The sequence below is a fragment of the Giraffa tippelskirchi genome, chromosome 9 (assembly GCF_054371585.1).
Source record: "Giraffa tippelskirchi isolate mGirTip1 chromosome 9, T2T-mGirTip1v1.2.pri, whole genome shotgun sequence".
NCBI classification, from domain to species: Eukaryota; Metazoa; Chordata; class Mammalia; order Artiodactyla; family Giraffidae; genus Giraffa; species Giraffa tippelskirchi.
The window spans coordinates 151,541,029-151,564,046 of NC_137283.1; the positions used below are offsets into that span (position 1 = coordinate 151,541,029).

At 42.9% G+C, this 23,018-nt stretch overlaps 1 protein-coding gene, 1 long non-coding RNA gene and 1 other non-coding gene across 3 annotated transcripts in view; 2 read left to right on the forward strand and 1 right to left on the reverse strand.

Moving 5' to 3' along the window:
- Positions 1-23,018, forward strand: part of AKAP12 (A-kinase anchoring protein 12) — a 107,903-nt gene that overhangs the window by 64,610 nt on the left and 20,275 nt on the right. The window lies entirely within an intron of this gene.
- LOC145521569 (uncharacterized) lies at positions 1,850-21,082 on the forward strand. Its single transcript, XR_014065499.1, has 2 exons — positions 1,850-2,981; positions 19,798-21,082. It is a non-coding gene; the product is annotated as an uncharacterized LOC145521569 (long non-coding RNA).
- On the reverse strand, positions 5,022-5,094 carry TRNAC-ACA (transfer RNA cysteine (anticodon ACA)). The gene has a single exon. It is a non-coding gene; the product is annotated as a tRNA-Cys (tRNA).

Consider the following 23,018-nt stretch of genomic DNA (forward strand, 5'->3'; position numbering starts at 1 on the left):
ATAACTTTATCTGGAGACTTGAGTACCCCAAGTACTGCTCCAGGTCGGTTTTCAAAGATGACCATCCCACCCCCACCCCACAAAATACTTGTTTTTCTGTGAGAGGTGGCTTTCCTAGCCAGAAAGAAATGTTCTTGTGTGTGTGTGTGTGTTAGTTGCTTAGCTGTGTCCGACTCTTTGCAACCCCATAGATTGTAGCCCACCAGGCCCCTCCGACCATGGGATTCTCCAGGCAAGAACACTGGAGTGGGTTGCCATTTCCTTCTCCAAAAGGAACTATAGAAAGAAAGAAAGTGAAGTCGCTCAGTCGTGTCCGAATCTTTGCGACCCCATGGACTGTAGCCTACCAGGCTCCTGCATCCATGAAATTTTCCAGGCAAAGAGTACTGGAGTGGGTTGCCATTTCCTTCTCCAAATGTTCTTATGAGTTAATCCCTTTTGCTCTTCAGTTTGTGACATGATTGGTACCTTGTTAGTATTCTCATGAAGGCGTGCCTGTTGCTCAAATACTACCCTCTTTCCTTTATTTTTCTCTACGTCAGATGTTGTCAACATCTGGCATTCAGTATGCCTGTCTCTTACCCCCACCTCTGCTACAAAAGAAGAACCGTGAGAGCAGAGATTTCTTGGCATGGGGGGTGGGGATGGGATTTGTATGTTTTCGTGTTGAGTCCCCTGAGCTTAGAACAATGTCTGACGCCCAGTAAGTGCTCAAAAAAATATTTTTTAAAGATTTTTTTATGGGGGCCATTTTTGAAGTGTTTATTGACTTTGTTACAATACTGTTTCTGTTTTGATTTCTTGGCTGCAAGGCATGTGGGATCTCAGTTGCCCAATAAGAGATCGAATCCACATCCCTTGCATTGGAAGACCAAGTCTTAACCACTGGACTGCCAGAGAAGTCCCTCAAAAAAAAATACTTGGATAAGTGAAAACACAGCGTTTTCAAGTTAGAGTTAACAATATTACATTTTCACTCATATGGGAGAGGAGGATCTGTTTGATTTTCCCCTTTATATCAATTCATTCCCTGCATCCTAAGTGCAGAGCTCTTTAGATGTATCCAAGGGTCTGTTTCCTTTGTTGCATCAATGCTAACAAAGCTGCTTTTCAGTGCTGGGCTCTGAAGGTGCCCACCATTGGTTAGCCAGGTGTTGTTGCTTGGAAACATGAAATCAGACCCTGACCTGCCTGCAATTAAATGATAACTCCCAGCGATGCTATCACATATGAGGGCTGGGTAGACAAAGAGAGGGATCTCCCTTCCAACACTCTGGTATTTCAAGTACAGTACTATTGCATGACATTTTCTCAAGCTGTATCCTGTTTTATAATGTTTTGAAACACTCACAAAATAGGCCTTGAACTCAGGCAAAAGTCCTACAGTCTGTAGTTTCTGGGAACTGGTTTTAATTCAGCCCTCTGCTCCACAACAATATTTTTAGCGTGCCTCTCTGAAATTACTTATGTCATTGACAAATTTCTGGTACAAATACTCTACTGCTTTCATCTTTAAAGAAACACAGATTTATTTTTCAGTAACTAACAACCAAGCTATATAGAGATTTTTTCCCCCTCTGAAGTATCTGCCAGTGTGATGAAACTTGATTTTCATTGTAACTTGAAAAATTTGGTGTGAGGGGGAGAAAGAAGGAGTGAGACTTCTGTCCATCCTCCCTCTCCTTTATAATCAGTTCATTGCAAGAGAGTAAAACACGGGCCAAGCTGCTTTTCTCTTTTTCTGTGTTCTTGAGTTGAATACATCCCTTTATCTCATTGAGCATCAGTTTCCATCTGTAAAATGAACATCCTCATCCATCTCTGAAATTCTATGACTGAGTCACGTCAGTAGTGCTGGGAATATAGGCATTAAAACAACCAAATGATGGATGAGCCATTGAAGATCCACAGGTGACTTTGGGCAGGTAGGAATCTACTCGGCAATTTCATTATGCCTTTTTATAAAGAACACATTTGTGCTCTTCTTTTTAGTCTGATCTTAAAAGCCATTTTCTAGATTTGAAGTTTTGCTTTTTTATTTTAGTGTTTGGTGGGTTTTGGGGGGAGGAGGGCATGTGTGACTGAACAACATGCAGCCTGTGGGATCTTAGTTCTTTGACCAGGGATCAAACCCGTGACCCCTGCATTGGAAGCGTGGGGTTTAAACCACTGCTCCACCAGAGAAGTCCCTGAAGTTCTACTTTAATGAACAAAAAGTTCAGCTGGGAAAACATTCAAGAAAGTCTCCATATGTAATTATTTAGGTATGAGAGAAAGATAAGAGCTTCCTAAGTGTGGCCACAAAGTAACATATTTCTCCCCCTGCATGAGAGGTGATGGGAATTGTGTAATAGGGGCTGGTTCTGGCCCAGTAAGATGAGTGAAAGATGTTGATAAAGGCCCGCAAAGACTTGTCAGTTGATCTTAAATTACTGCTAAGATTTACCTACAGGTGGCTGTAGTTTTCCAGAGCACCCATGAATGGGGCGAATGCTCTGTACACCCATGGATAGGATGGATGCTCTGGCCCAGTTGAGGAGGAGCCTGGGTAAGATGGCCTATGGACTTGTCCACGTAACCTGCCAAGATTCAGACTTTCCCTTGGAGGGACCGTGGCCATAAATGGTTTTTCTGATGGTGATGAAGCCATGAATGGTAACATTAAATTTAGCATTTTTTGAATAAAAATCCTTTAGATGTTTTCTCAAAGACATTCTTAAAACAGCCCCAGCTTCACCTAATATAGCATCCCCCAGATGGTTCTGGCATCGTATGTTCCAAGCACAATGGCCCTCTATTGTATGAAAGGATGCTTCCAGAAGGTACATCCTCTGATCTGTATTTGTATGTATCTCTGGAAGAGCTTAAGTTCTACAGCTTTTTAGCCTATCACTTGAGCCTTGTTCTTAAGCACCATACTTTGAATGTTTATTATCTGCTTTTATAATTAATGAGTAGGTACAATGTGATATCTGGAGAAGGCAATGGCAACCCACTCCAGAATTCTTGCCTGGAGAATCCCATGGACAGAGGAGCCTGATGGGCTACAGTCCGTGGGGTCATAAAGAGTCGGACACGACTGAGTGAGTAACTTCTACTTTCACAGTGTGGTATCAGGTGGCCCACCCCCACCCCCCAGTTAACAATGCATGCGTTAGTTATTTCAGTGAAAACTGGTATATGCTAGATTGAATTAATTGAATGAACCGGTTGCTTTCATATGTCTTAACATGGACCTGTTTCGACTGACACCAAAGCATGAGCCAGTTATCCTGCTGTGTTAGTTTGCTGGGGCGGCCATAATAATATATCACAGAGTGGATGGTTTAAATATCAGACATTTATTTTCTCACAGTTCTGGAGGCTGGGAAATCAAGACCAAGGTGCCGTCAGGTTTAGTTTCAACCTTGGCTTGTCCATGCCACCTTCTCGCCATGTCCTCAAGTGGCCTTGCCCATCCCGGGTCTCTGTGTGTCCTAGTGTCCTCTCGTAAGGCACCAGGCAGATTGCATTCGGGTCCACTCTCATTTTAACTGAGTCATCTTTGTAAAAGCTTTCTCTCCAAATAAAGATACATTCTCATGTGCCAGAAGTTAGAGCTCCAAGGCATGAATTTGGAGAGTATACAATTGAGCCCATGACACCTGCCTTCATGATTGACAGCTGGAAAGTCAGGTTTGGGACCCAGAAGCCTCAGTGAGAAGGAACTCTGAGGCTCTCTCCACTGGGCTCCTGCTCCCACATAGGAGGCTCTTCTGCTTAAACTCTGAAGGTTTGGGGAGTTTCTCCATAAAAGGAAAACCCGTTATTCCACTGGAGTGAAAATATACCCCCTCCAACTGCCACCTGCTCCTAGTGCTGGCTTCTGGAACTGCACAGCACAAACTCACCTCCCTTTTCCACATCAAGACCCTCTAAGGATTTGAAAACATTTATCATGTCTTTCATCTTTTCTCCTGTAGGCAGAACATCCCCAGAGAAAACAAGCTGCCTCACATTCAAGGAAAAATGCCAGGGCTGATGTATGTATTTCAGATATGGATGTCCTTGATGGAAGCTTACCAAACATAACTAGGTTTTAATTTCAATATTCCCACTTTTAAAGAGTAGTTTATTTCTCAGACTCTTTACAAACATGAGAGCAGCTTAGTTTGCTTTTAACCAAGGATTACGTACTGAAAACATTGATTGGTGTAGAAAAGTAAATTGGTACAGAAGCATAGAAAGGAGTTCCTCTATCAAGGATGTTGCTAGAGGAACTACCGTTAGATGGAATGAAGTCTATATCAGTGAAAGAAAACATGACAGATGACATGTGACAAATTGTTAATCATTCCTTTTGATACTCCACTCAACGTGATCGTAAGCAGACAGCCTTACATGATGGAGCAATTAGAGATAGGAATAGGAGAAATCCCACCTGTCAAGTCATTGCTGCTGTTATTTAGTTGCCAAGTTATGTCCAACTCTTTGTGACCCGGTGGACTATAGCTGGCCAGGCTCCTCTGTCCATGGGGTTTCCTAAGCAAGAATACTGGAGTGGGTTGCCACTTCCTTCACCAGGGGACCGTTCTGACTCAGGGATCAAACCAGCATCTCCTGAATTGGCAAGCAGATTCTTTACCACTGAGCCACCTGGGAAGCCCCAAGTAATTGGAAGATTCCCCCCCCCCCCACATCCCAGGCATTGTTAGTTGTGGAAAAAAAAGAAAAAAGTGGATGTCAGGACTTCCCTGGTGGACTGGTCCAGTGGCTAAGACTCCATGCTCCTAATGCAGGGGGCCTGGGTTCAATCCCTGGTCAGGGAACTAGATCCCACATGCCGCAATTAAGAGTTCCCATGAAAGAAAAGGTGAAAGTGAAAGTTGCTCAAAGTGAAAGTCGCTCAAAGGAAAGTGAAGTCGCTCAGTCGTGTCCGACTCTTTGCGACCCCCAGGACCGTAGCCTACCAGCTCCTCCATCCATGGGATTTTCCAGGCAAGGCTACTGGAGTGGGTTGCCATTTTCTTCTCCAGGAGATCTTCCCTGACCCAGGGATTGAACCTGGGTCTCCTGCATTGTAGGCAGATGCTTTACCGTCTGAGCCACCAGGGAAGTCTGTTATGTCCAACTCTTTACGACCCTGTGGACTATACAGTCCATGGAATTCTCCAGGCGAGAATACTGGAGTGGTTAGCCGTTCCCTTCTCCAGGGGGATCTTCCCAACCCAGGGATCGAACCCAGGTCTCCCACATTGCAGGTAGATTCTGTACCAGCTGAGCCACCAGGGAAGCCCCCCAAAATGTGGAACGCTTCATGAGTTTGCATGTCATATGTACTGCCGAAGCGAGCACAAGAGTTCCCATACCGCAACTAAAAAAAAAAAAAAGATTCGAGCACCTCAAGGAAGATGGAATATCCTGCATGCCACAACTAAGATCTGGTACAGCCAAATAAATAAATAAAACACAGCTTAAAAAAAAAATAAAGTGAAAGTGGATGATGTAAAGCAATAATCTGTATCAAAAAGCTTCATGGCCTCCCTTTGTAAGCTCAGTGTACAGAAATCCAGCGATTTCCTCAAGCTCATCAAGCCTTGGCCATGAGTGTACCTCAGTTGTGCTAATTTCTGCTCTGTGTTCTGATGCACTAGGATTCTATCATTGTCATGTTGATAAATGTTATTCCTATTGGCACCTGACGCTGTTCTGATCTTAATCCCCTGGGTAGCTCATTGGCTCATAGAGTCCTTTTCGTCCTCCGTCTTGTGAAGATTTTAAAGTGATGAATCTTCATGTGAATCCATTGACTCAACACGCTGGGTTCATGTGATCTCTCTCAGTCTAGAAACTTCATTCCTAGGAAGTTATGTCTTCTCCTCCCCTCCTTTTCTTTGGTCTCTTTTGGGGATTACTATTATTCCGACTTTAGAACTTCTAGAATGGTTCTAAGGAAAGCTTTTTTCCCATGTAGCTTGCATCTCTTTATTCTTGGAAAATGTCCTCAAGATTAGATTTCATCTTTTTTTTAAAGAAAATACTTTTATTTGTTTAACCGTGTGGGTCTTAGCTGTGGCATGTGGGATCATTTTTTTTTTTCCCCTCAGAATTAGTAGATTATTTAATAGTTCCAGGAAGAGTATAATTTACAAAAGTACATTTGAATGTTGTTAGGAAGATAGCAAGAGGCATTATTTGCTTAGCATGAAATGATTTATTTAAATTACACTTGATAATGTTCTTTCCACTGCAATTATTTTTCCCCAAACTCCCTAACCATCCCTCCTTTACCCTCTCCCACTCCCCCCCACCCCCTGCAACTGTAAGTTCCTTCTCTAAGTCTGTGAGTCTCTTTTTGTTTTTTAAGTAAGTTCATTTGAATCATTTTAGATTCCACATATGAGGGATGTCATATGACATTTCTCCTTCTCTTGTCTGGCTTGCTTCACTCAGTGTGGCATGCAGGATCTTTAGTTGTGGCATGTAGGATCTTTAGTTGTGGCATGTGGGATCTAGTTCCCTGACCAGGGATGGAACTTGGGTCCCCTGCACTGGGAGTGAAGAGTTTTAGCCACCGGACCGTCAGAGGAGTCCCTAGATTTCATCTTGTTACTATATTTTTAATTTCTAAAAACTGATTTGTGTTCTAAACATTCCATTCTTTTTTTTTTTTTTTTTTGGCCGAACAGTTCAGCTTGTGGGATCTTAAGTTTCCCAACCAGGGAGACAGAACCTAGGCTGTCTGCAGTGAAAGTGTGGAGTCCTCACCACTGGACTGCCAGGGAATTCCCATGACCTTGGAATTTATGCAATAAATTTTGGTGAGCAGGACTTTGTTTTCTGGAAGGATCAGAAGTAAATTCTGTCATCCGGACTTTACTCTTCATCTGGGCAGTGGATTCTGCCTTGACTTAAAAAATATACTTTTATTAACTGTCACACTCTAGATTTGTAGAAAAGTTGTCTTTACGAGTAAATTGTAATTCATGTGAATACAGGTTAAATAAATTGATTACTACTGCAAGTGTAAATTTTTGCTTTGCAAGTATTTTTGAAGCCAGTCTAAATATTCTAGTTGATCTTTTTTTTTCTTTATTTTTGGCTGCACTGGGGCTTTGTTGCTTCACATGCACTTTCTCTAGTTGTGGTGTGTAGGCTTCTCACTGCGGTGAGTTTTCTTGTTGCAGGGCATGGACTCTAGAATATGGGCTCAGTAGTTGTGACTTACAGGCTTAGTTGCCTTGCTACGTGTGGGTTCTTCCTGGGCCGGAGATTGAACCCATGTCTCCTGCATTGGCAGGTAGATTCTTAACCACTGGACCACCAGGGAAGTCCCTAGTTGACCTTTTAAGTTATAATATATAATATATATATATAATATAATATATTTTATATATATATATATATATATATATAGGCTTCCCTGGTAGCTCAGATGGTAAAGAATACTCCTGTAATGTGAGACCTGCCTGGGTTTGACCCCTGGGTTGGGAAGATCCCCTGGAGAAGGGAAAGGCACCCACTCCAGTATTCTTCCCTGGAGAATTCCAGGGACAGAGGAGCCTGGCAGGCTACATGGAGTCTCAAAGACTTGATCACAACTGAGCGACTTTCATCTCACATTTCATACATATATTTACTTTTAAGCACTTCATTATTGTGTGTGATTATAGGAAAAGTTGGTGGGAAAATAATAGATTTCAGTATATTAACTCAAATTAAGAAATTGTGAAAGCGACAGCTGCACCAGTTAAATCTATCAATGGGAATTTAATTCCTTGCCACTTAGAGGCCACTAGGAACTCGTGTGTGGTCAAACCAAGTTAGGTTTCTTTAGCCTGTTTTACTAAGGGAGGGTTCTAGCATGGGTGGCTCAGTAACAGGGAGGTGGGAGGGCTTTATTATAGGATTTGTGCTTATGGGGGTGATTCTGAGAAAACAAAGACGTCATCACTAGACTGGATGCTGAAGAAGTGAGGGCAGTTCTATGAGTGGACAGCTTGGTGGTTTCTGTTCAGGAGGCAAGGAGATGGAAGCTGGGTGGAACTGTCCTGAAAGAAGAGGGAATTGTCCTTAGGAGACAAATCAGCAGAACATGGAAACATTCAGTTATTTTTAGTTTTAGAAGTTGTGCCCTTGCCATATGAGGCTGTTGAGCACTTGGAATGTGGCTGATCCTCTTTGAGATGTGTTCTTCATGTGAAATACTCAGTCCAAAAAGGAATGTAAAATATTTCCCAAATATTTTTTTTCATTTTAGCACATATTGGCATAACTGGACTAGATAAAATATAGATACAAGGTTAGATAAAATATATTAAAATGAACCTCAACTGCTCAGTATCATTCGTTTTAATGTGACTACTAGAAAATTTAAAGTTGGGAGTTCCCCTGGTGGTCCAGTGGTTAGGACTTGGCGCTTTTACTGCCAAGGGTGAGGGTTGATCCCTAGTTGGGCAACTAAGAGCCTACAAGCCACATGCAGTCAAAAAGAAAGACCAAAAAAAAGGTGGGGGGGGGGGAGAAAGGGAGGGAAGAAGAAGGAAAAATGAAAGAAGAAGAAAATTTAAAGTCTGGTGTGTGGCTTGCTGGTGGGCTCACGTCACAGTTTCGGATGAGCAGCTGCAGGCTGTCAGTGGGTCTTGGGTAGGTCATTATCGTCAGTTCTCTCTTCTCAGTGTGAACCTTCAGCTAGCCTCTCCCTCCCACTCCTTTTGAGAAGGGCTTTCCAGGCAAATCAAAGATTCTCTCATTCTCTTGTGAAAGATCCAGAGGTGCCTCAGGTTAATTACTGTTAGTGCAAAATGATGCTTCTCTTGTCAGGATGCATTTCTGAGAAATTGATAATAAAGAGCCTTCTTGCTTTGTATAGACGTATTTTTTCAAAGGATTCTTTTTAAATGAGACTTAAGTATATTTAAAGCAGTATTTCTCAGCCTTTTCACCATTGCCTTGCCCTGCTAAGTCTTTTTTCCATAACTCGTCCCCCCGCCCCAACATTTTTATAGCACAGATATACTGTATACCAGTTTATATAATATGGCCAGTTTATATCATATGGATACCTCTATTTGTCTGTCTATATATATTGTGCTCTGTGCAGTTTCTCAGCCATGCAACCCCATGGACTGTAGCCCACCAGGCTTCTCTGTCCATGGAATTTTTCAGGCAAGAATACTGGAGTGGGTTGCCATTTCATCCTCCAGGGGATCTTCCTGACCCAGGGATTGAACTCTTGTCTTCTGGGTCTCCTGCATTGTAGGCAGATTCTTTACCCACTGAGCCATCAGGGAAGCCATCTATCTATCTATCTATCTATCTATATATGTTTAAAATCTGTGCTTCATATGTAAAAGAATAAGGTCAACCATGAACCAATTTTTACCCCATTGGGGAGTGGATAGTTTAGGCATAATAGCTAACATTTATTATGTTTCTCAAATACACTTGGTAGTGCTAAGACTAACCTTTACTTGCACCTCAGAATAACATTAGCATTAGTGGTGTATTTATTCTCCCATCAGTTGAAGCCCAGAGAGTTAGAAGAATTCCTTACTCCTGGCCACATTGCTACGAAAAGAACCAGAACTACAATCCTTTTTTAAGACTTTGCAATCTTCTTTAGACCAAACCAAATATGAGTGGTCAGAAGAATAAAGAATTTGAACACAAGGCACTCAGGAAAGAATTTGATTCGTGTGCCAACATCTGACCAAATTTGGTAGTGAAACACCTTTTTGCTTATTTCCTAATTTTTAAAAGATTACACTTAGACGTGAATCTGCTTTCAGCTTGCTAATTTATATATTCCATGATTGGGAATTTGAGATCATGATTTAGACTGCCTTGCATTTTATTTATTTATTTGGGGGCTGCACTGAGTCTTTGTTGCTGTGAGAGGACTTTCTCTAGTTGTGGCCAGCGGGGACTACTCTCTAGTTGCAGTGGCTTTTCTTATTGCGAAGCACAAGAAGGCCAAGGATGGCCTTTAGTAGTTGCTACTCAGGGGGCTCAGTAGTTGAGACGCGTGGGCTTAGTTGCTCCGTGGCACATGGAATCTTCCTGGACCAGGGATCGAACCCATGTCCCTTGCATCAGCAGGCGAATTCTTAACTACTGGACCACCAGGGAAGCCCCAAGTCTGCCTTGCATTTTTAATGGAATCGGAGGTATCACTCGAAGGTTCAAGGTCTGGCGGTGCGGGACCCCTCTATGCAACAACCACAAGCTGGTTATCAAATGTGCTTGCGTTCTAACAGTGAGAGTAACAGAGCTTGTTGTAGAAGATTTGTAATGTGTAGGAAAATATCAGGACAGAAATTGCCCATAATTCCACTATGGTTGGCTTTTGATAGTTTTCTTTTGGGGCTCTTTTTTTGCTTAGCCTCACTTACGTGCACATATTTTAGAAAGCAAAATCAAGATTATGTTGAATATATAGTTTATATACTGAACAAAGAGGTGTGTGGCTTTCTGTATCAGTGTAAGCATTTCTCCGTGTCATTAACTGCTTCAAACATGTTTTGCAAGATAGTCCAATGAAGAGTTAAATAAACTATTTTCCTAGTATAGGGACACTTAAGTTCTTTAAATATCATACATCCCAAGCAGTTAAAATTTTCATATATAAATTTATACTTTCATTTGATACAGCTAATAAAAGTAGAATTGCCAAGTCGAAGAATATAAAAACATGTGAACTCAACAAGAGGAGAAATAAACTTATTCTATGTCACTTTTCATATTTGGATTGAGGTTTTTTTTTAATATTTAATTTCCCCTTTCCTTTTTTTTTTTTTTGATAAATTGTCTCAAGTGACTTTTAAATCCCCCTTAGCTTTTCTGTTGTATTACAATAGTGCCTTTGAGGAACTAGTCTTCAGATTATTTGTCTTGAGGATTTTGAATCAAAATAACCATGTCTACACAAACATGTTCAATTCAACTGGGCCATAAAATTCAATTAACTGGTTTTTGCCTGTGTTCGTAGCAAAGGAGCAGAGAGGACTCGAAAATACACTGAGCCCGGGAGAACCTGCCCGATGTCATTTAATTCAGTGTATAGTTTCATCTTCTTCGTGGTTATTAGTTGGCAGCAACTTCTAACTCAACCCGTGACGATCTTTGAAGCATTTTAAAGGAGCAACAGTGCATAGAGGCTCCTTTAGATTTCATCTGCCCTTTGCAGCCAGAGGAAAAGCAACCTCACTGGGTTTGGGTTTATTTTCCTCTGAATGAAAGCTGGGGTGAAAAGAAAAATGAAAGGAGGGATGATGGGGGTTAGGAGTGGATTTGGGGTGAGTCCGAGTCTCCAGTTCCTGATGTTCGATCCCTGGGTCAGGAAGATCCCCTGGAGGAGGAAATGGCAACCCACTCCTGTGTTCTTGCCTGGAGAATCCCATGGACAGAGGAGCCTGGCGGGCTACAGTCCATGGGGTCGCAGAGTTGGACACGACTGGATTGACTTAGCATGCATGCACAAGTCCCTAGTTCCCGATGCTCACGTGTAGGTTAAATGCCTCCTTGGAGGAAGTTAATGAACCTTGCATCTGTGCTGACCCTGGTGTGTTGGTCTCTGTCCCGATGGCAGCTTTTTGTCCACTTGTCCAGTCTCCCTGGACTTAGTGAGTTCTCATCCTGAGTAACTGCTTTGTGATGCGCATGCATCCCACTATTTCCGCTATTTCCATCTTTGAATCCTCTCCACTTTGAACTTGAAGGCTATTTACTCCTTGATGGCCTCTAATCTCTGTCCATTCTCAGAGCCGTTCTTCAGATTCGCCTTCCTCGGTGTTCCAGACCTTTGACTTCACCTGCCACATTCCATTCAGATGATCTCAGCGATGTGAGTGGCTGCCAACTTTTTGACGCCGTCCTCACCTTGGTCACCATGGTTTCCATCGATTTTATTTCTAGAGCATCTTTCTTGTCGTTACTGCCCAGTTCAATTCAGTTCAGTCGCTCAGTTGTGTACGACTCTTTGCGACCCCATGAGCTGCAGCACGCCAGGCCTCCCTGTCCAACACCAACTCCTGGAGCCCACCCAAACTCACGTCCGTTGAGTCAGTGATGCCATCCAACCATCTCATCCTCTGTCATCCCCTTCTCCTCCCCTCAATCTTACCCAGCATCAGGGTCTTTTCAAATGAGTCAGCTCTTCAAATCAGGTGGCCAAAGGATTGGAGTTTCAGCTTCAACATCAGTCCTTCCAGTGAACAACCAGGACTGATCTCCTTTAGGATGGACTGGTTGGATCTCCTTGCAGTCCAAGGGACTCTCAAGAGTCTTCTCCAACACCACAGTTCAAAAGCATCAATTCTGCGGCGCTCAGCTTTCTTTATATTCCAACTCACATCCATACATGACCACTGGGAAAACCATAGCCTTGACTAGACGGACCTTTGTCGGCAGAGTAATGTCTCTGCTTTTTAATATGCTATCTAGGTTGGTCATAACTTTCCTTCCAAGGAGTAAGCGTCTTTTAATTTCATGGCTGCAATCATCATCTGCAGTGATTTTGGAGCCCAGAAAAATAAAGTCTGACACTATTTCCACTGTTTCCCCATCTATTTGCCATGAAGTGATGGGACCAGATGTCATGATCTCAGTTTTCTGAATGTTAAGCTTTAAACCAACTTTTTCACTCTCCTCTTTCACTTTCATCAAGAGGTTCTTTAGTTCTTCTTCACTTTCTGCCATAAGGGTGGTGTCATCTGCATATCTGAGGTTATTGCTATTTCTCCTGGCAATCTTGACTCCCGCTTGTGCTTCCTCCAGCCCAGTGTTTCTCATGATGTACTCTGCATAGAAGTTAAATAAGCAGGGTGACAATATACAGCCTTGACGTACTCCTTTTCCTATTTGGAACCAGTCTGTTGTTCATGTCCAGGTCTAACTGTTGCTTCCTGATCTGCATACAGGTTTCTCAAGAGGCAGGTCAGGTGGTCTGGTATTCCCATCTCTTTCAGAATTTTCCACAGTTTATTGTGATCCACACAGTCAAAGGCTTTGGCATAGTCAATAAAGCAGAAATAGATGTTTTTCTGGAACTCTCTTGCTTTTTCGATGATCCAGCGGATGTTGGCAATTTGATCTCTGGTTCCTCTGCCTTTTCTAAATCCAGCTTGAACATCTGGAAGTTTACGGTTCACGTATTGCTGAAGCCTGGCTTGGAGAATTTTGAGCATTACTTTACTAGTGTGTGAGATGACTGCAATTGTGTGGTAGTTTGAGCATTCTTTGGCATTGCCTTTCTTTGGGATCGGACTGAAAACTGACCTTTTCCAGTCCTGTGGCCACTGCTGAATTTTCCAGATTTGCTGACATACTGAGTGCAGCACTGTCACAGCATCATCTTTTAGGATTTGAAATAGCTCAACTGGAATTCCATCACCTCCACTAGCTTTGTTCGTAGTGATGCTTTCTAAGGCCCACTTGACTTCACATTCCAGGATGTCTGGCTCTAGGTGAGTGATCACACCATTGTGATTATCTGTGTCGTGAAGATCTTTTTTGTACAGTTCTTCTGTGTATTCTTGCCACCTCTTCTTAATATCTTCTGCTTCTGTTAGGTCCCTACTATTTCTGTCCTTTATTAAGCCCATCTTTGCATGGTATCTCTAATTTTCTTGACGAGATCTCTAGTCTTTCCCATTCTGTTGTTTTCCTCTATTTCTTTGCATTGATCGCTGAGAAAGGCCTCCTCAGACAGCCATTTTGCTTTTTTGCATTTCTTTTTCTTGGGGATGGTCTTGATCCCTGTCTCCTGTACAATGTCACGAACCTCTGTCCATAGTTACTTTTTCTAAATCACAGTTCAAACTGTGTGACACTAGCTCTGCTCCAAAGCCTCCGATGGTTTCCTGCAGCCTCCAGAACGCGTACGAAATTCTTTTTTCTTATTGAAAAAAAAAAGCTTTAGTGAGATATCATCCACACATCATGCAGGTGACCCATTTAAAGTATCCATGTCTCTGGTTTTTAGTATATTCACAGAGATGTACAAGCACCAGCAGTCAATTTTATGACATTTTCATTTCATGGCAAAGAACCCCCATACCTGTTAGCAGCCTCTTTCTCCAGCTCTCTGGGTCTGAGTACTGCTAGTCCACTTTCTGCCTTATAGATTTACCTGTTCCTGATGTAATTAAATAATATGTCAACACACCAATGTACGAGGGTCCAGTTTCTTCTTCCTTTGTTATCTTGTTGGTCTTTTTGATTATAGCCATTCTAGTAACTGTGAATTGGTATCTCATTGTGGTTTTGATTTGCATTTTCCTAATGGCTCATAACCTTGAGCATCTTTTCATGTGTCCATTTGTGTTGTCCTCCTTAGAGCAATGCCCATTCAGATCCCTTTTTAAAAAGGGATCATCATTTTGTAAATATATTTATTATGTTTGTTGTGGCGCATGGACTTTCCAGTTGTGATGTGCAGGCTCTCTAGCTGTGGCCCAAGAGGGAGATCTTAGTTCCCTGACCAGGAATTTAACCCAGGCCATGGCAATAGAAGAACCGAGTCTTAACCACAGGACCACCAGGGAATCTGGATCAAAATTTTTTTTTTTAATTGGGGTATTTGTTACAGTGTTCTTAAGATGTCATTCAGATCCCTTCATACTCTGGCCTCCAATGTAATATGTCTTGTCTCATCTCTAGTTATCACCCCATCTCCCCAGGCTGACTCTGAGCCTGTGTCTGACTCTGTGCAACCCCATGGACTGTAGCCCACCAGGCTCCTCTGTCCATGGGATTCTCCAGGCAAGGCTACTGGAGTGGGTTGCCATTTCCTTCTCCAGGGGATCTTCCTGACCCAGGGATCAAACCCTCATCTCTTAAGTTTTGTGAGTTGACAGGGCAGGTTCTTTACCACTAGCGCCGCCTGGGGAGCCCCAAAGCTATAAAGAACTCACCAATGCCCCCTAAGTGCCCCGTTCCTGCCTCTCCCCATGCCGTCCCTCTGCAGGACTGCCTTCGTCTGCTCATCCTCAGGTCGGGCTGCTCCCTCGAATCTCCCATCATTTCAGAGGCTAGCTCACATGTTACCTGAGGTAGGCTACATTGAAGTGACCCCACTTCTTCCCTTGGGTGTGTTTACCACTCAAGACTGAGGTCCCCAAGGTTAAGGACAGTATCCAACTGTATCCCAGGGGCTTAGCACAATTAACGTGGAGCTGCTGCTGCTGCTAAGTTGCTTCAGTCGTGTCCGACTCTGTGGGATCCCATAGGTGGAAGCCCACCAGGCTCCCCTGTCCCTGGGATTCTCCAGGCAAGAATACTGGAGTGGGTTGCCATTTCCTTCTCCAGTGCATGAAAGTGAAAAGTGAAAGTGAAGTCGCTCAGTCGTGTCCGACTCTTCGCGACCCCATGGACTGCAGCCTACCAGGCTCCTCTGTCCATGGGATTTTCCAGGCAAGGGTACTGGAGTGGGGTGCCATTGCCTTCTCCATACGTGGAGCTAGAACTTGGTAAATATTTGTTGAATGAACCAGGAAGTTTGGGGAAAACACTTTTTTTCCCCCCAATCATCCACTCATTGAGGATGTTGGTAAACGTTTTCCCATCATTTTTGCTTTTTGCTTTTGGTGATAATGTATTCCTCTAAAAATTCTGATGTAACAAAAAGAAGCAAATAAGGAATGGAAGTGATAACCAAAGAAGGTTGCCTGCATTGTACACTTACCTGGGGTCTGATCTTTACTCCAGCTTTTATCCTGATTGATGACTTTTCTGTGTAAATCCAAGACACACAGAGGCTTATCGGGCAGCTGTGCCACACGCCCTGTCCTTGATTGCTCTTTGAAATGGAGATCCAACAAGGACTGTCTGCTAAGAGAAGTGACAGCTTGCCTGCCACATGATCTCTTGCTTGGCCTCCGGGTTTAAACTGCCTCTTTAAGAATATCAAGTTTGCTGTGTTGGTGTCGTCACCAATGTCATAAAAAGAAAAAAAAAAGTTCAAGCACCAAAGCTGAATAGCAATGCATTTACTTTTTAAATGTTTTAAATGAACCTTACATTTGTGATATTTCTCCATCCCGATGATGTTTCTTCCATCCAGATGATGCCTGTCCTGTTGTTAGAATTTGGATTTTTATTTTTATTTGAAAAAATTATTTTTGGCCACACTGCACAGGTAAGGGAGGATCTTAGTTTCCCGACCAGGGATGGAACCCGTGCCTGCTGCGGTGGAAGCGCCAGGGAAGTCCCAGAATTTGGATTTTTAGAAAGGAGAGGAGCTGGTGGCACAGCCAAGCAAGGTCAGAATCGACAGATCCACCTAGAAGTTGACTGTCCTTGAGGTGGCACCAGGTGATAAGCCATCTGCTGCCCCCAACAGCTGGTGCTGAGAAATGACGCAGCTGAGACCTCAGCTCCCCGTGGGAGCCCAGGCTGGTGCACACTTTTTGGAAGCCTGTGTGTTGACCACTCATTTCATTAGGCCAGCAGAGCAGCCCGCAGAGCTGGCTTTTTCCCTGTTTTTGCACAACTAAGGGACTCTCCAGGGTTGTGGGTGGGGAGTAGCGGGGATAGATAGATAGGGGCGGGGAACACAAGAATGCAGAGCTGCTCTGACCCCTTGGCTACGAGGACTCTGGAGGAACAACAGGCACCAGCAACATTTCACACGCACCAGACTGACTGTAATTGAAGCAATTTGTGAACCAAAGGGAAGGCTCCGCTAGGGAAAACTCCTCTAGGGAATATAAAGGGTCAGGAGGCTGCTCGGCGGCTCTCTCTGGGAATCAGCTCCCAGGCGTCAGGACAAGGCGCATCACTGCTGTTCCCAAGCGGACGTATGGCTAGGCTGGGTGTTCGCCGAAACATACGGAGGAAGTCGAATCTAAAGAGGCAGAAAATGATTTTTTCAACGAGGTCTGATCGCCGGCAGCAGTGCCGCCTTAACCTTGCTCAGTGCAGGCCTGATATGGTGCGTGGCGCCCCCACGCGGCCAGAAGGAGCAACGACGTGTCATGCCTGCCTGCCTGTCGGTGCTTTTCGGATTTTTCTTGATAATTCTGTTCCCCTCCTCCCTCCTCTTTTTTGTGCCCACTCTGGTCCACTCTAAGCCCCCCAACCTTTCTCCCTGCCCCTCGAGCAGGTATGAGCAAGATCTTCACTGTCTGAAGAAGAAGTAAAACGTAACCTTTTGTTTACTTCGAGGGAGAGTCTGTACTAATGGGGTCAGACAGGCAAGGCATGAAGTGATAAAGAGAAAAAAGATGAAAAAAAAAAGGGAAACAGCAAAAGGGAAACAACCAGACCTATGCTAACAGAAAATTAACATGGGAAATAATGTGTCAAAATCGTAAGAACCCTCCAACTTACCACTTATTCTGTGTCTTTATACAGAATAAATCTGAAATTGCATTGAAAAAAGATTTTACAAATGTAGGCTGCTTGAAAATTTCTGAATTTTAAATATCGGCTCTGACTGATTTTTCATGCTGTGTGTCTGTTAGCTAACTTCTACCATTAAAAAAAAAATGTAATGCTCAAATATTTAGTTTTTTTTAAGTTGCCTTGATTAAGTGTTGAAGACACATGTTCGCCTTGTAACAGCCCTTCTCAAAGAGTTCAGGAAACAAGACAACTGAGGGTTGCCAACCCCAGATCAGTGCAGTGCGTGTGTGAAGCAGATGGTGAAAATATAAAATACTATAGGTGCTAAAAAGAGAACAGCATTTTTGCACCTCATCAGCCTCTAAACAAACATAAGGACACAGAACACAGTGTTTCGGGCTTTTTTTTTTTAATGGCGGTAGAATTTAATGTCTTTCTTTAATATTAAAAAGCTGAGCCACAGAAGTAAATCGGTGCCAGGAATGAAGTAACCGTTTAGATAAAATGCTGCTGACTCTGGTCTTATTCATCCCAGCAACTCTGAAACCCTCCCCGGGTCTCCGCAGAGCCTTACTGACCACGAACAGAGGCCAGCTACGGGGAGGGTTCCTCTCCTTTAAAGCGAAACACATGACTCGCGAGCGCGGTGCCAAGTCCCTGGAGCGCAGGGAGGGCCGGGCCAGCCCCCAGCCCCCCGGCCCGGCGGCCCGGATGGGTGGGTGGGTCCTCGTATAATTAGCCGGGGAAAGGCAGCCTCAGTCCGCTTCTGGCTGCAGCTCCGACGGCACCTCTGGTTTTCCCTCATCTTCCGAGGGTGGCCTGGCGCCCAGCTCTTTTCTGATCCCAGCGTAGGCTGCGGTGGTGGGGGGCTGGCAAGACCCCGTGCGGCTCCGGCCACCCGCCCTAGGAGGTCGAGGCTCGCCGCTCTCTCTGTCCAAGGTGCGCTGTGCGATGATGCTGGGCGTCCTCACCATCACAGGTAAGGCGGAGGCTGGGTCTGCTGTATATTCTGCCTCCGTGGCAGGTGGAGGAACCTGCCCTTGGCCTGGGGTGGGGATGAGGAGTGGTGCAGGGCAACTGGCTGGACACACCTTGATGGACCCTCTCTGTGCTGACTTTTTGATCCGAAGAGGATTCTCTCTTTGGCTCAGCAGGGCCAAGCAAACCCAGCGCTTTCTTCTTGCCCGTGCAGGAATCTTCCTGATGCCCAGGGGAGACCTGGAATGGCTTTTTTGTGTGTGTAAGGGATGCACCTCTCTCCTTGGTGGAGGGAAAGGACAGCCCCACCCGAACAGAAGATGCATGTTGGAGTGGGGTGAATTTGAACATGGATTGTGACAGCCTAACTGCCCACTATAGTCATGAAAAAAAAGTAAATTCTTGTTGAGAAATTGCAGTATTTGGCATTTTGACCTGCTTTATTAGAACTTTCAATGAAGGATCATTTAGGGGACTACAATGTTAGCTCTGGTTTATGTGGTGGTTTCAGTAAAGCCATAGTTACTATAAAATTAATGACTAATGTAAGCTTGCTTTCTAGAAATCTGGCTGTGAGTGTGAATGATAATATTTCATAGCCATCTCTAGCAAATAAGTTACAGATATCAAACTTTTGGAATGTACTCAGGACTCCTCTAACTTACACTTGATCTTTTCATGCAATTATACTGTAGCTTCAGTCCTTAGGAATTTGCTTGTGCCCCCCCACCCCCTTCTGCCTTTTCTCCCCTCATCAAAAATTAAACTCCATCTGCTAATTTAGGTTTATAAGATCAGCTCCTCTCTAAACATTTGAGATCATTGCTCTCCAAATATATGTTTTCTTAAAAGTGCAGTGTAGCATTTCTAGGACTTAAATTTTTCTCAATGCAATTGACTCTGCAAAGCCTTGTCTTCCTCTGGAATTTGAAATGAATGTGAAAGTTTAGTGAAACAAAAAATACCTTTCACTTCCTATAGATTAGCTTGTTTACTTTGAGATTTCCTTAACATTCCTTCCCCAAGTTAACTCAACTAGCCTTTCTACCATTTAACTCGTGTGAAAATTTACCTGATGCCTAAAAAAAATTTTTTTTAAATTATTACACTGTACAACATTTGAAAATAAAAAACACAAAATTCATTTTTTTCCAGATCATTAACTTTTCTGTGAATGAGATATAAAAAATGCTCAACCCTGAGTAGGCTGCCTGGGAGTGTGGTTTGTGGGGTGTCACAGACAGAGGTGGGGTTTCTATGGTCGTGACTTTTTCTGGGTGCTTTTTGTGTATAGTACCATCTTTATCATATTCACTGTTTGATGAGTTTCTCACATGCTGAGTTTCTTATGGGGAAGAAATGTTGTCCTTTTTAGCAAAAATTGAGTTCACCAACTTGGGATGCTTGTGAAGTGAAAGTCACTCAGTCGTGTCCGACTCTTTGTGACCCATGGACTGTAGCCCACCAGGCTCCTCTGTCCATGGAATTCTCCAGGCAAGAATACTGGAGTGGGTGATGCTTGAGGGGGCTTGAAAAAATTGGTTCAGATAATCCTAATGGAATGCTCCTAATGGAATGCTAAATGTTGGAAGGGCTGTCTAATTTTTAGAGCAACTTTAGGTAGCTGGGTTGATTGCTTCCTGAGTTTTACTTTTATTACAATGTTGATATGAAGGATGTGACAAAATATGGTACTTTTTCCCGGTTAAAACAAAGTGTGCAGAAAATCTTAAACTCCAAAGCTTTAATCAAAACAAATAACCATTTTATAGTAGAACTGAAAATTAAAAAGGAATTTTAGCTGTCTTCCTAAAAATAATTTTTTTATTTATTTTTGGCCGTGCAGGGGCTTCCTTGCTGTGATGGCTTGATTTTCTCTAGTTGGGGCGAGTAGGAGCTACTCTCTGGTTGCGGTGTGAGGGCTTTTCAGTTCGGTAGCTTCTCTTTTTGTGCGGGTCCTGGGCTCTAGAGCACAGACTCAGTAGTTGTGGCACACGGGCTTAGTTGCTCCTTGGCCTGTGGGATCTTCCCAGATCAGGGATGGAACCCATGTCTCCTGCATTGGCAGGCAGATTCTTTATCACCGAGCCACCAGGGAAGCCCCCTGTCTTTTTTTTTTTTCCCTCTGCAAGTTATTCTACCGAGGAAGATTTACAATCAGTATTCTTTAAATAGCTGGTCAGAATCTTGAAATAGCTGGTCAGAATCTTGAAAAGCAATGTACTTTTAAAATTAGCATTCAGGATTGATTGACTATCAAAAGATTTCTTGTCATTTAGGCATTGCTCATTTAAATAATGTAGGAGAAAGTTACTCTTGGCTTCTTTAGTGAGATGGCCTTAACGTGAGAATGTATTTCAATCTCACAAATTAACAGGAATTGGGCAGGATTGATGACATTTTTGTAGAACTGCTTAGGAATGAGTTTCCATTTTGTAAAGGAAGGGAAAACTGTCACCTAATACTGACCATTATTGTCCCCGCCCCAGACCTTGTGCACACACCCTCCTGAAATGCATACAACAAACTTTGAAGCAGGAGATGATTGATTATTCACATCACATGCTATTGCCTTTCCTGAAGTCTTTCCCTCACATTGTGTTAGCAGTGGCTTTAGTTTTAAAAAGTAGAAAATAGAGACCTTCCTGGGAGTCAAGTGGTTAACACTCTGTGTTCCCAATGCAAGGGACATGGGTTCGAGCCCCAGTCAAGGAACTAAGATCCCACTTGCCATGTGGCATGGCCAAGAAAATGAAATTTAAAAAAAAATACTAGAAAATAAGTAATTGAACATGACAATGATGAAAGAGGCATCCTCTTTCCACTCATATATCAGTGATATGGCAGAAAAAAAAAAAAAAGCACTGGTTTGAATTAGGAAAATATCTTTCCTGTTTTCCCTAACTCACACACATTATTGAGACTAAATGGAGAATATCATGAGTAATTAGGGCAACAGTATTCTTGATCTCTAGAGTGGGAAGACTCCTCCAGTATCATACCAGTTCTCCATTATTGATAATGCATATCTTTATGCAAATCATTTTATAGGATTAGAAAAATACCACCACCACCCCCGCCACACACACATGGCTGCTTCTCTCTGCCATGGAGACAGACTAGTCATCAGGGGACTTGTGAGACATGAAATTAATAACCTCACAACTCTGGCTCAGTAACTGCCTTGTACCGAGTACCCACTCTAGTGGCTACTATCATTGTTTCTCACAATAATCCTACAAAACGTGGTTACCTAATAACGCTCTTTTTTTATCATGAAAACTCATTTTCTCTTGCTGTTCCCAGCTACTAAGAAGCATAGCTGTGGAGTCGTTTATAAAGGATCTCTTCCTCATGTAAAGGATGCTGATACTGGTTTTATGGTGCGGACAATTTCACATGCCGGCTCAGATGTAAAAGAGACCAGGGAACGTCAGTATCCAGGCCTGTATGCTCCTGTACCAGCCTTTGCTTCTCTGAGTTTTAAACCCAGTTACACATCTCCTGGAGGCTTTTGTGGTTGATGAGCATTAGAACGAGGGGAGTTGTTTTGGTGTGTAAGATATAAGGCATGGATTTAGAATGTGGAGAATTCCTGGAGAAATTCCAGGACAATGCTGCAAATCGTGGGGGAAAGCTAACCAGTTCCAGATGTCGCAGCAAGCAGTCCTGAAGTGCTCGGGGACTGCACAGAGCTGGTTATGCTAAACCAAAAAAAAAAAAAATCGATACTATAACTATATTCAAGATGGGCTTTTCCTCTGACAAACACAGTTAAGTTTGGATAAAAACATTAACATTTTGTAATCTATAATATATATTCCTTTAAAGTTTTTTTTCTTTTAAACCTCTGAAGTAAAAGAAAATAAGTCATATTTTCATCACTTAATCACTGAGTATTTGGAAGAGTAAGGAAAGAAAGTCGATCCTGCAGATTTTGGACTCACAGCTGGTTCTTGCATTTTGTGGAGACTGATGTGGGAGGTGTCTGTGTGGGGATTAGGGCAGGGGACTGGATCTTTAAACCTTTTGGGATTAGGGACCCTGTGAATCTTGGGAGGTGGGGGATTATATTTTCACAAGAAAAATGTATATTTGCTCATAATCATCATAGACCTCTTGTGAGTGATTTTATAAACTGGGATTGACTGAATATTTATCAGCAGATAAACATCGTTTGATAGAAGATGATACCAAAATAGGAAAAGCTTTGACAATTCTCTGCCAAAGTTGAATTTGTATCCATGAAATGCTTTCAAATTTTGGTTTCTTTTGACATCACTAAAGATATAACTGTTCATAGATTTTCAAATTTATTTGACTTCACTAATGTTCAATCACCTTTTTTTTTCTAAGCCTTGGAAGGGTTTGTTAAACTTCAAAATATTAAGCAACTCAGATTATTATTGTCACAGATTTGAAGTATTGTCTTATAAAGTAGTAACTGAAGATTATACTTTTAAAAATGAAAATGTAGTGGCAGACGGATGTACTACCAGCTGTCACTTTTCGTCTCCATTTCACCTTCCACACTGTTTGCTTTCAGAAGATCATTCATCTGGAAAAACATAGCAACAAACAAAAACCTTATTCAGAGTCTTTATTTTGACAAAACACCTTCAGAAACTGTACCATCACTTCACCTGGGACCTGCCTTTATCCTTCCTACATCTATAAAGCTAGACATTCACCCTAAAGAAGCTTCTCCTAGGTCA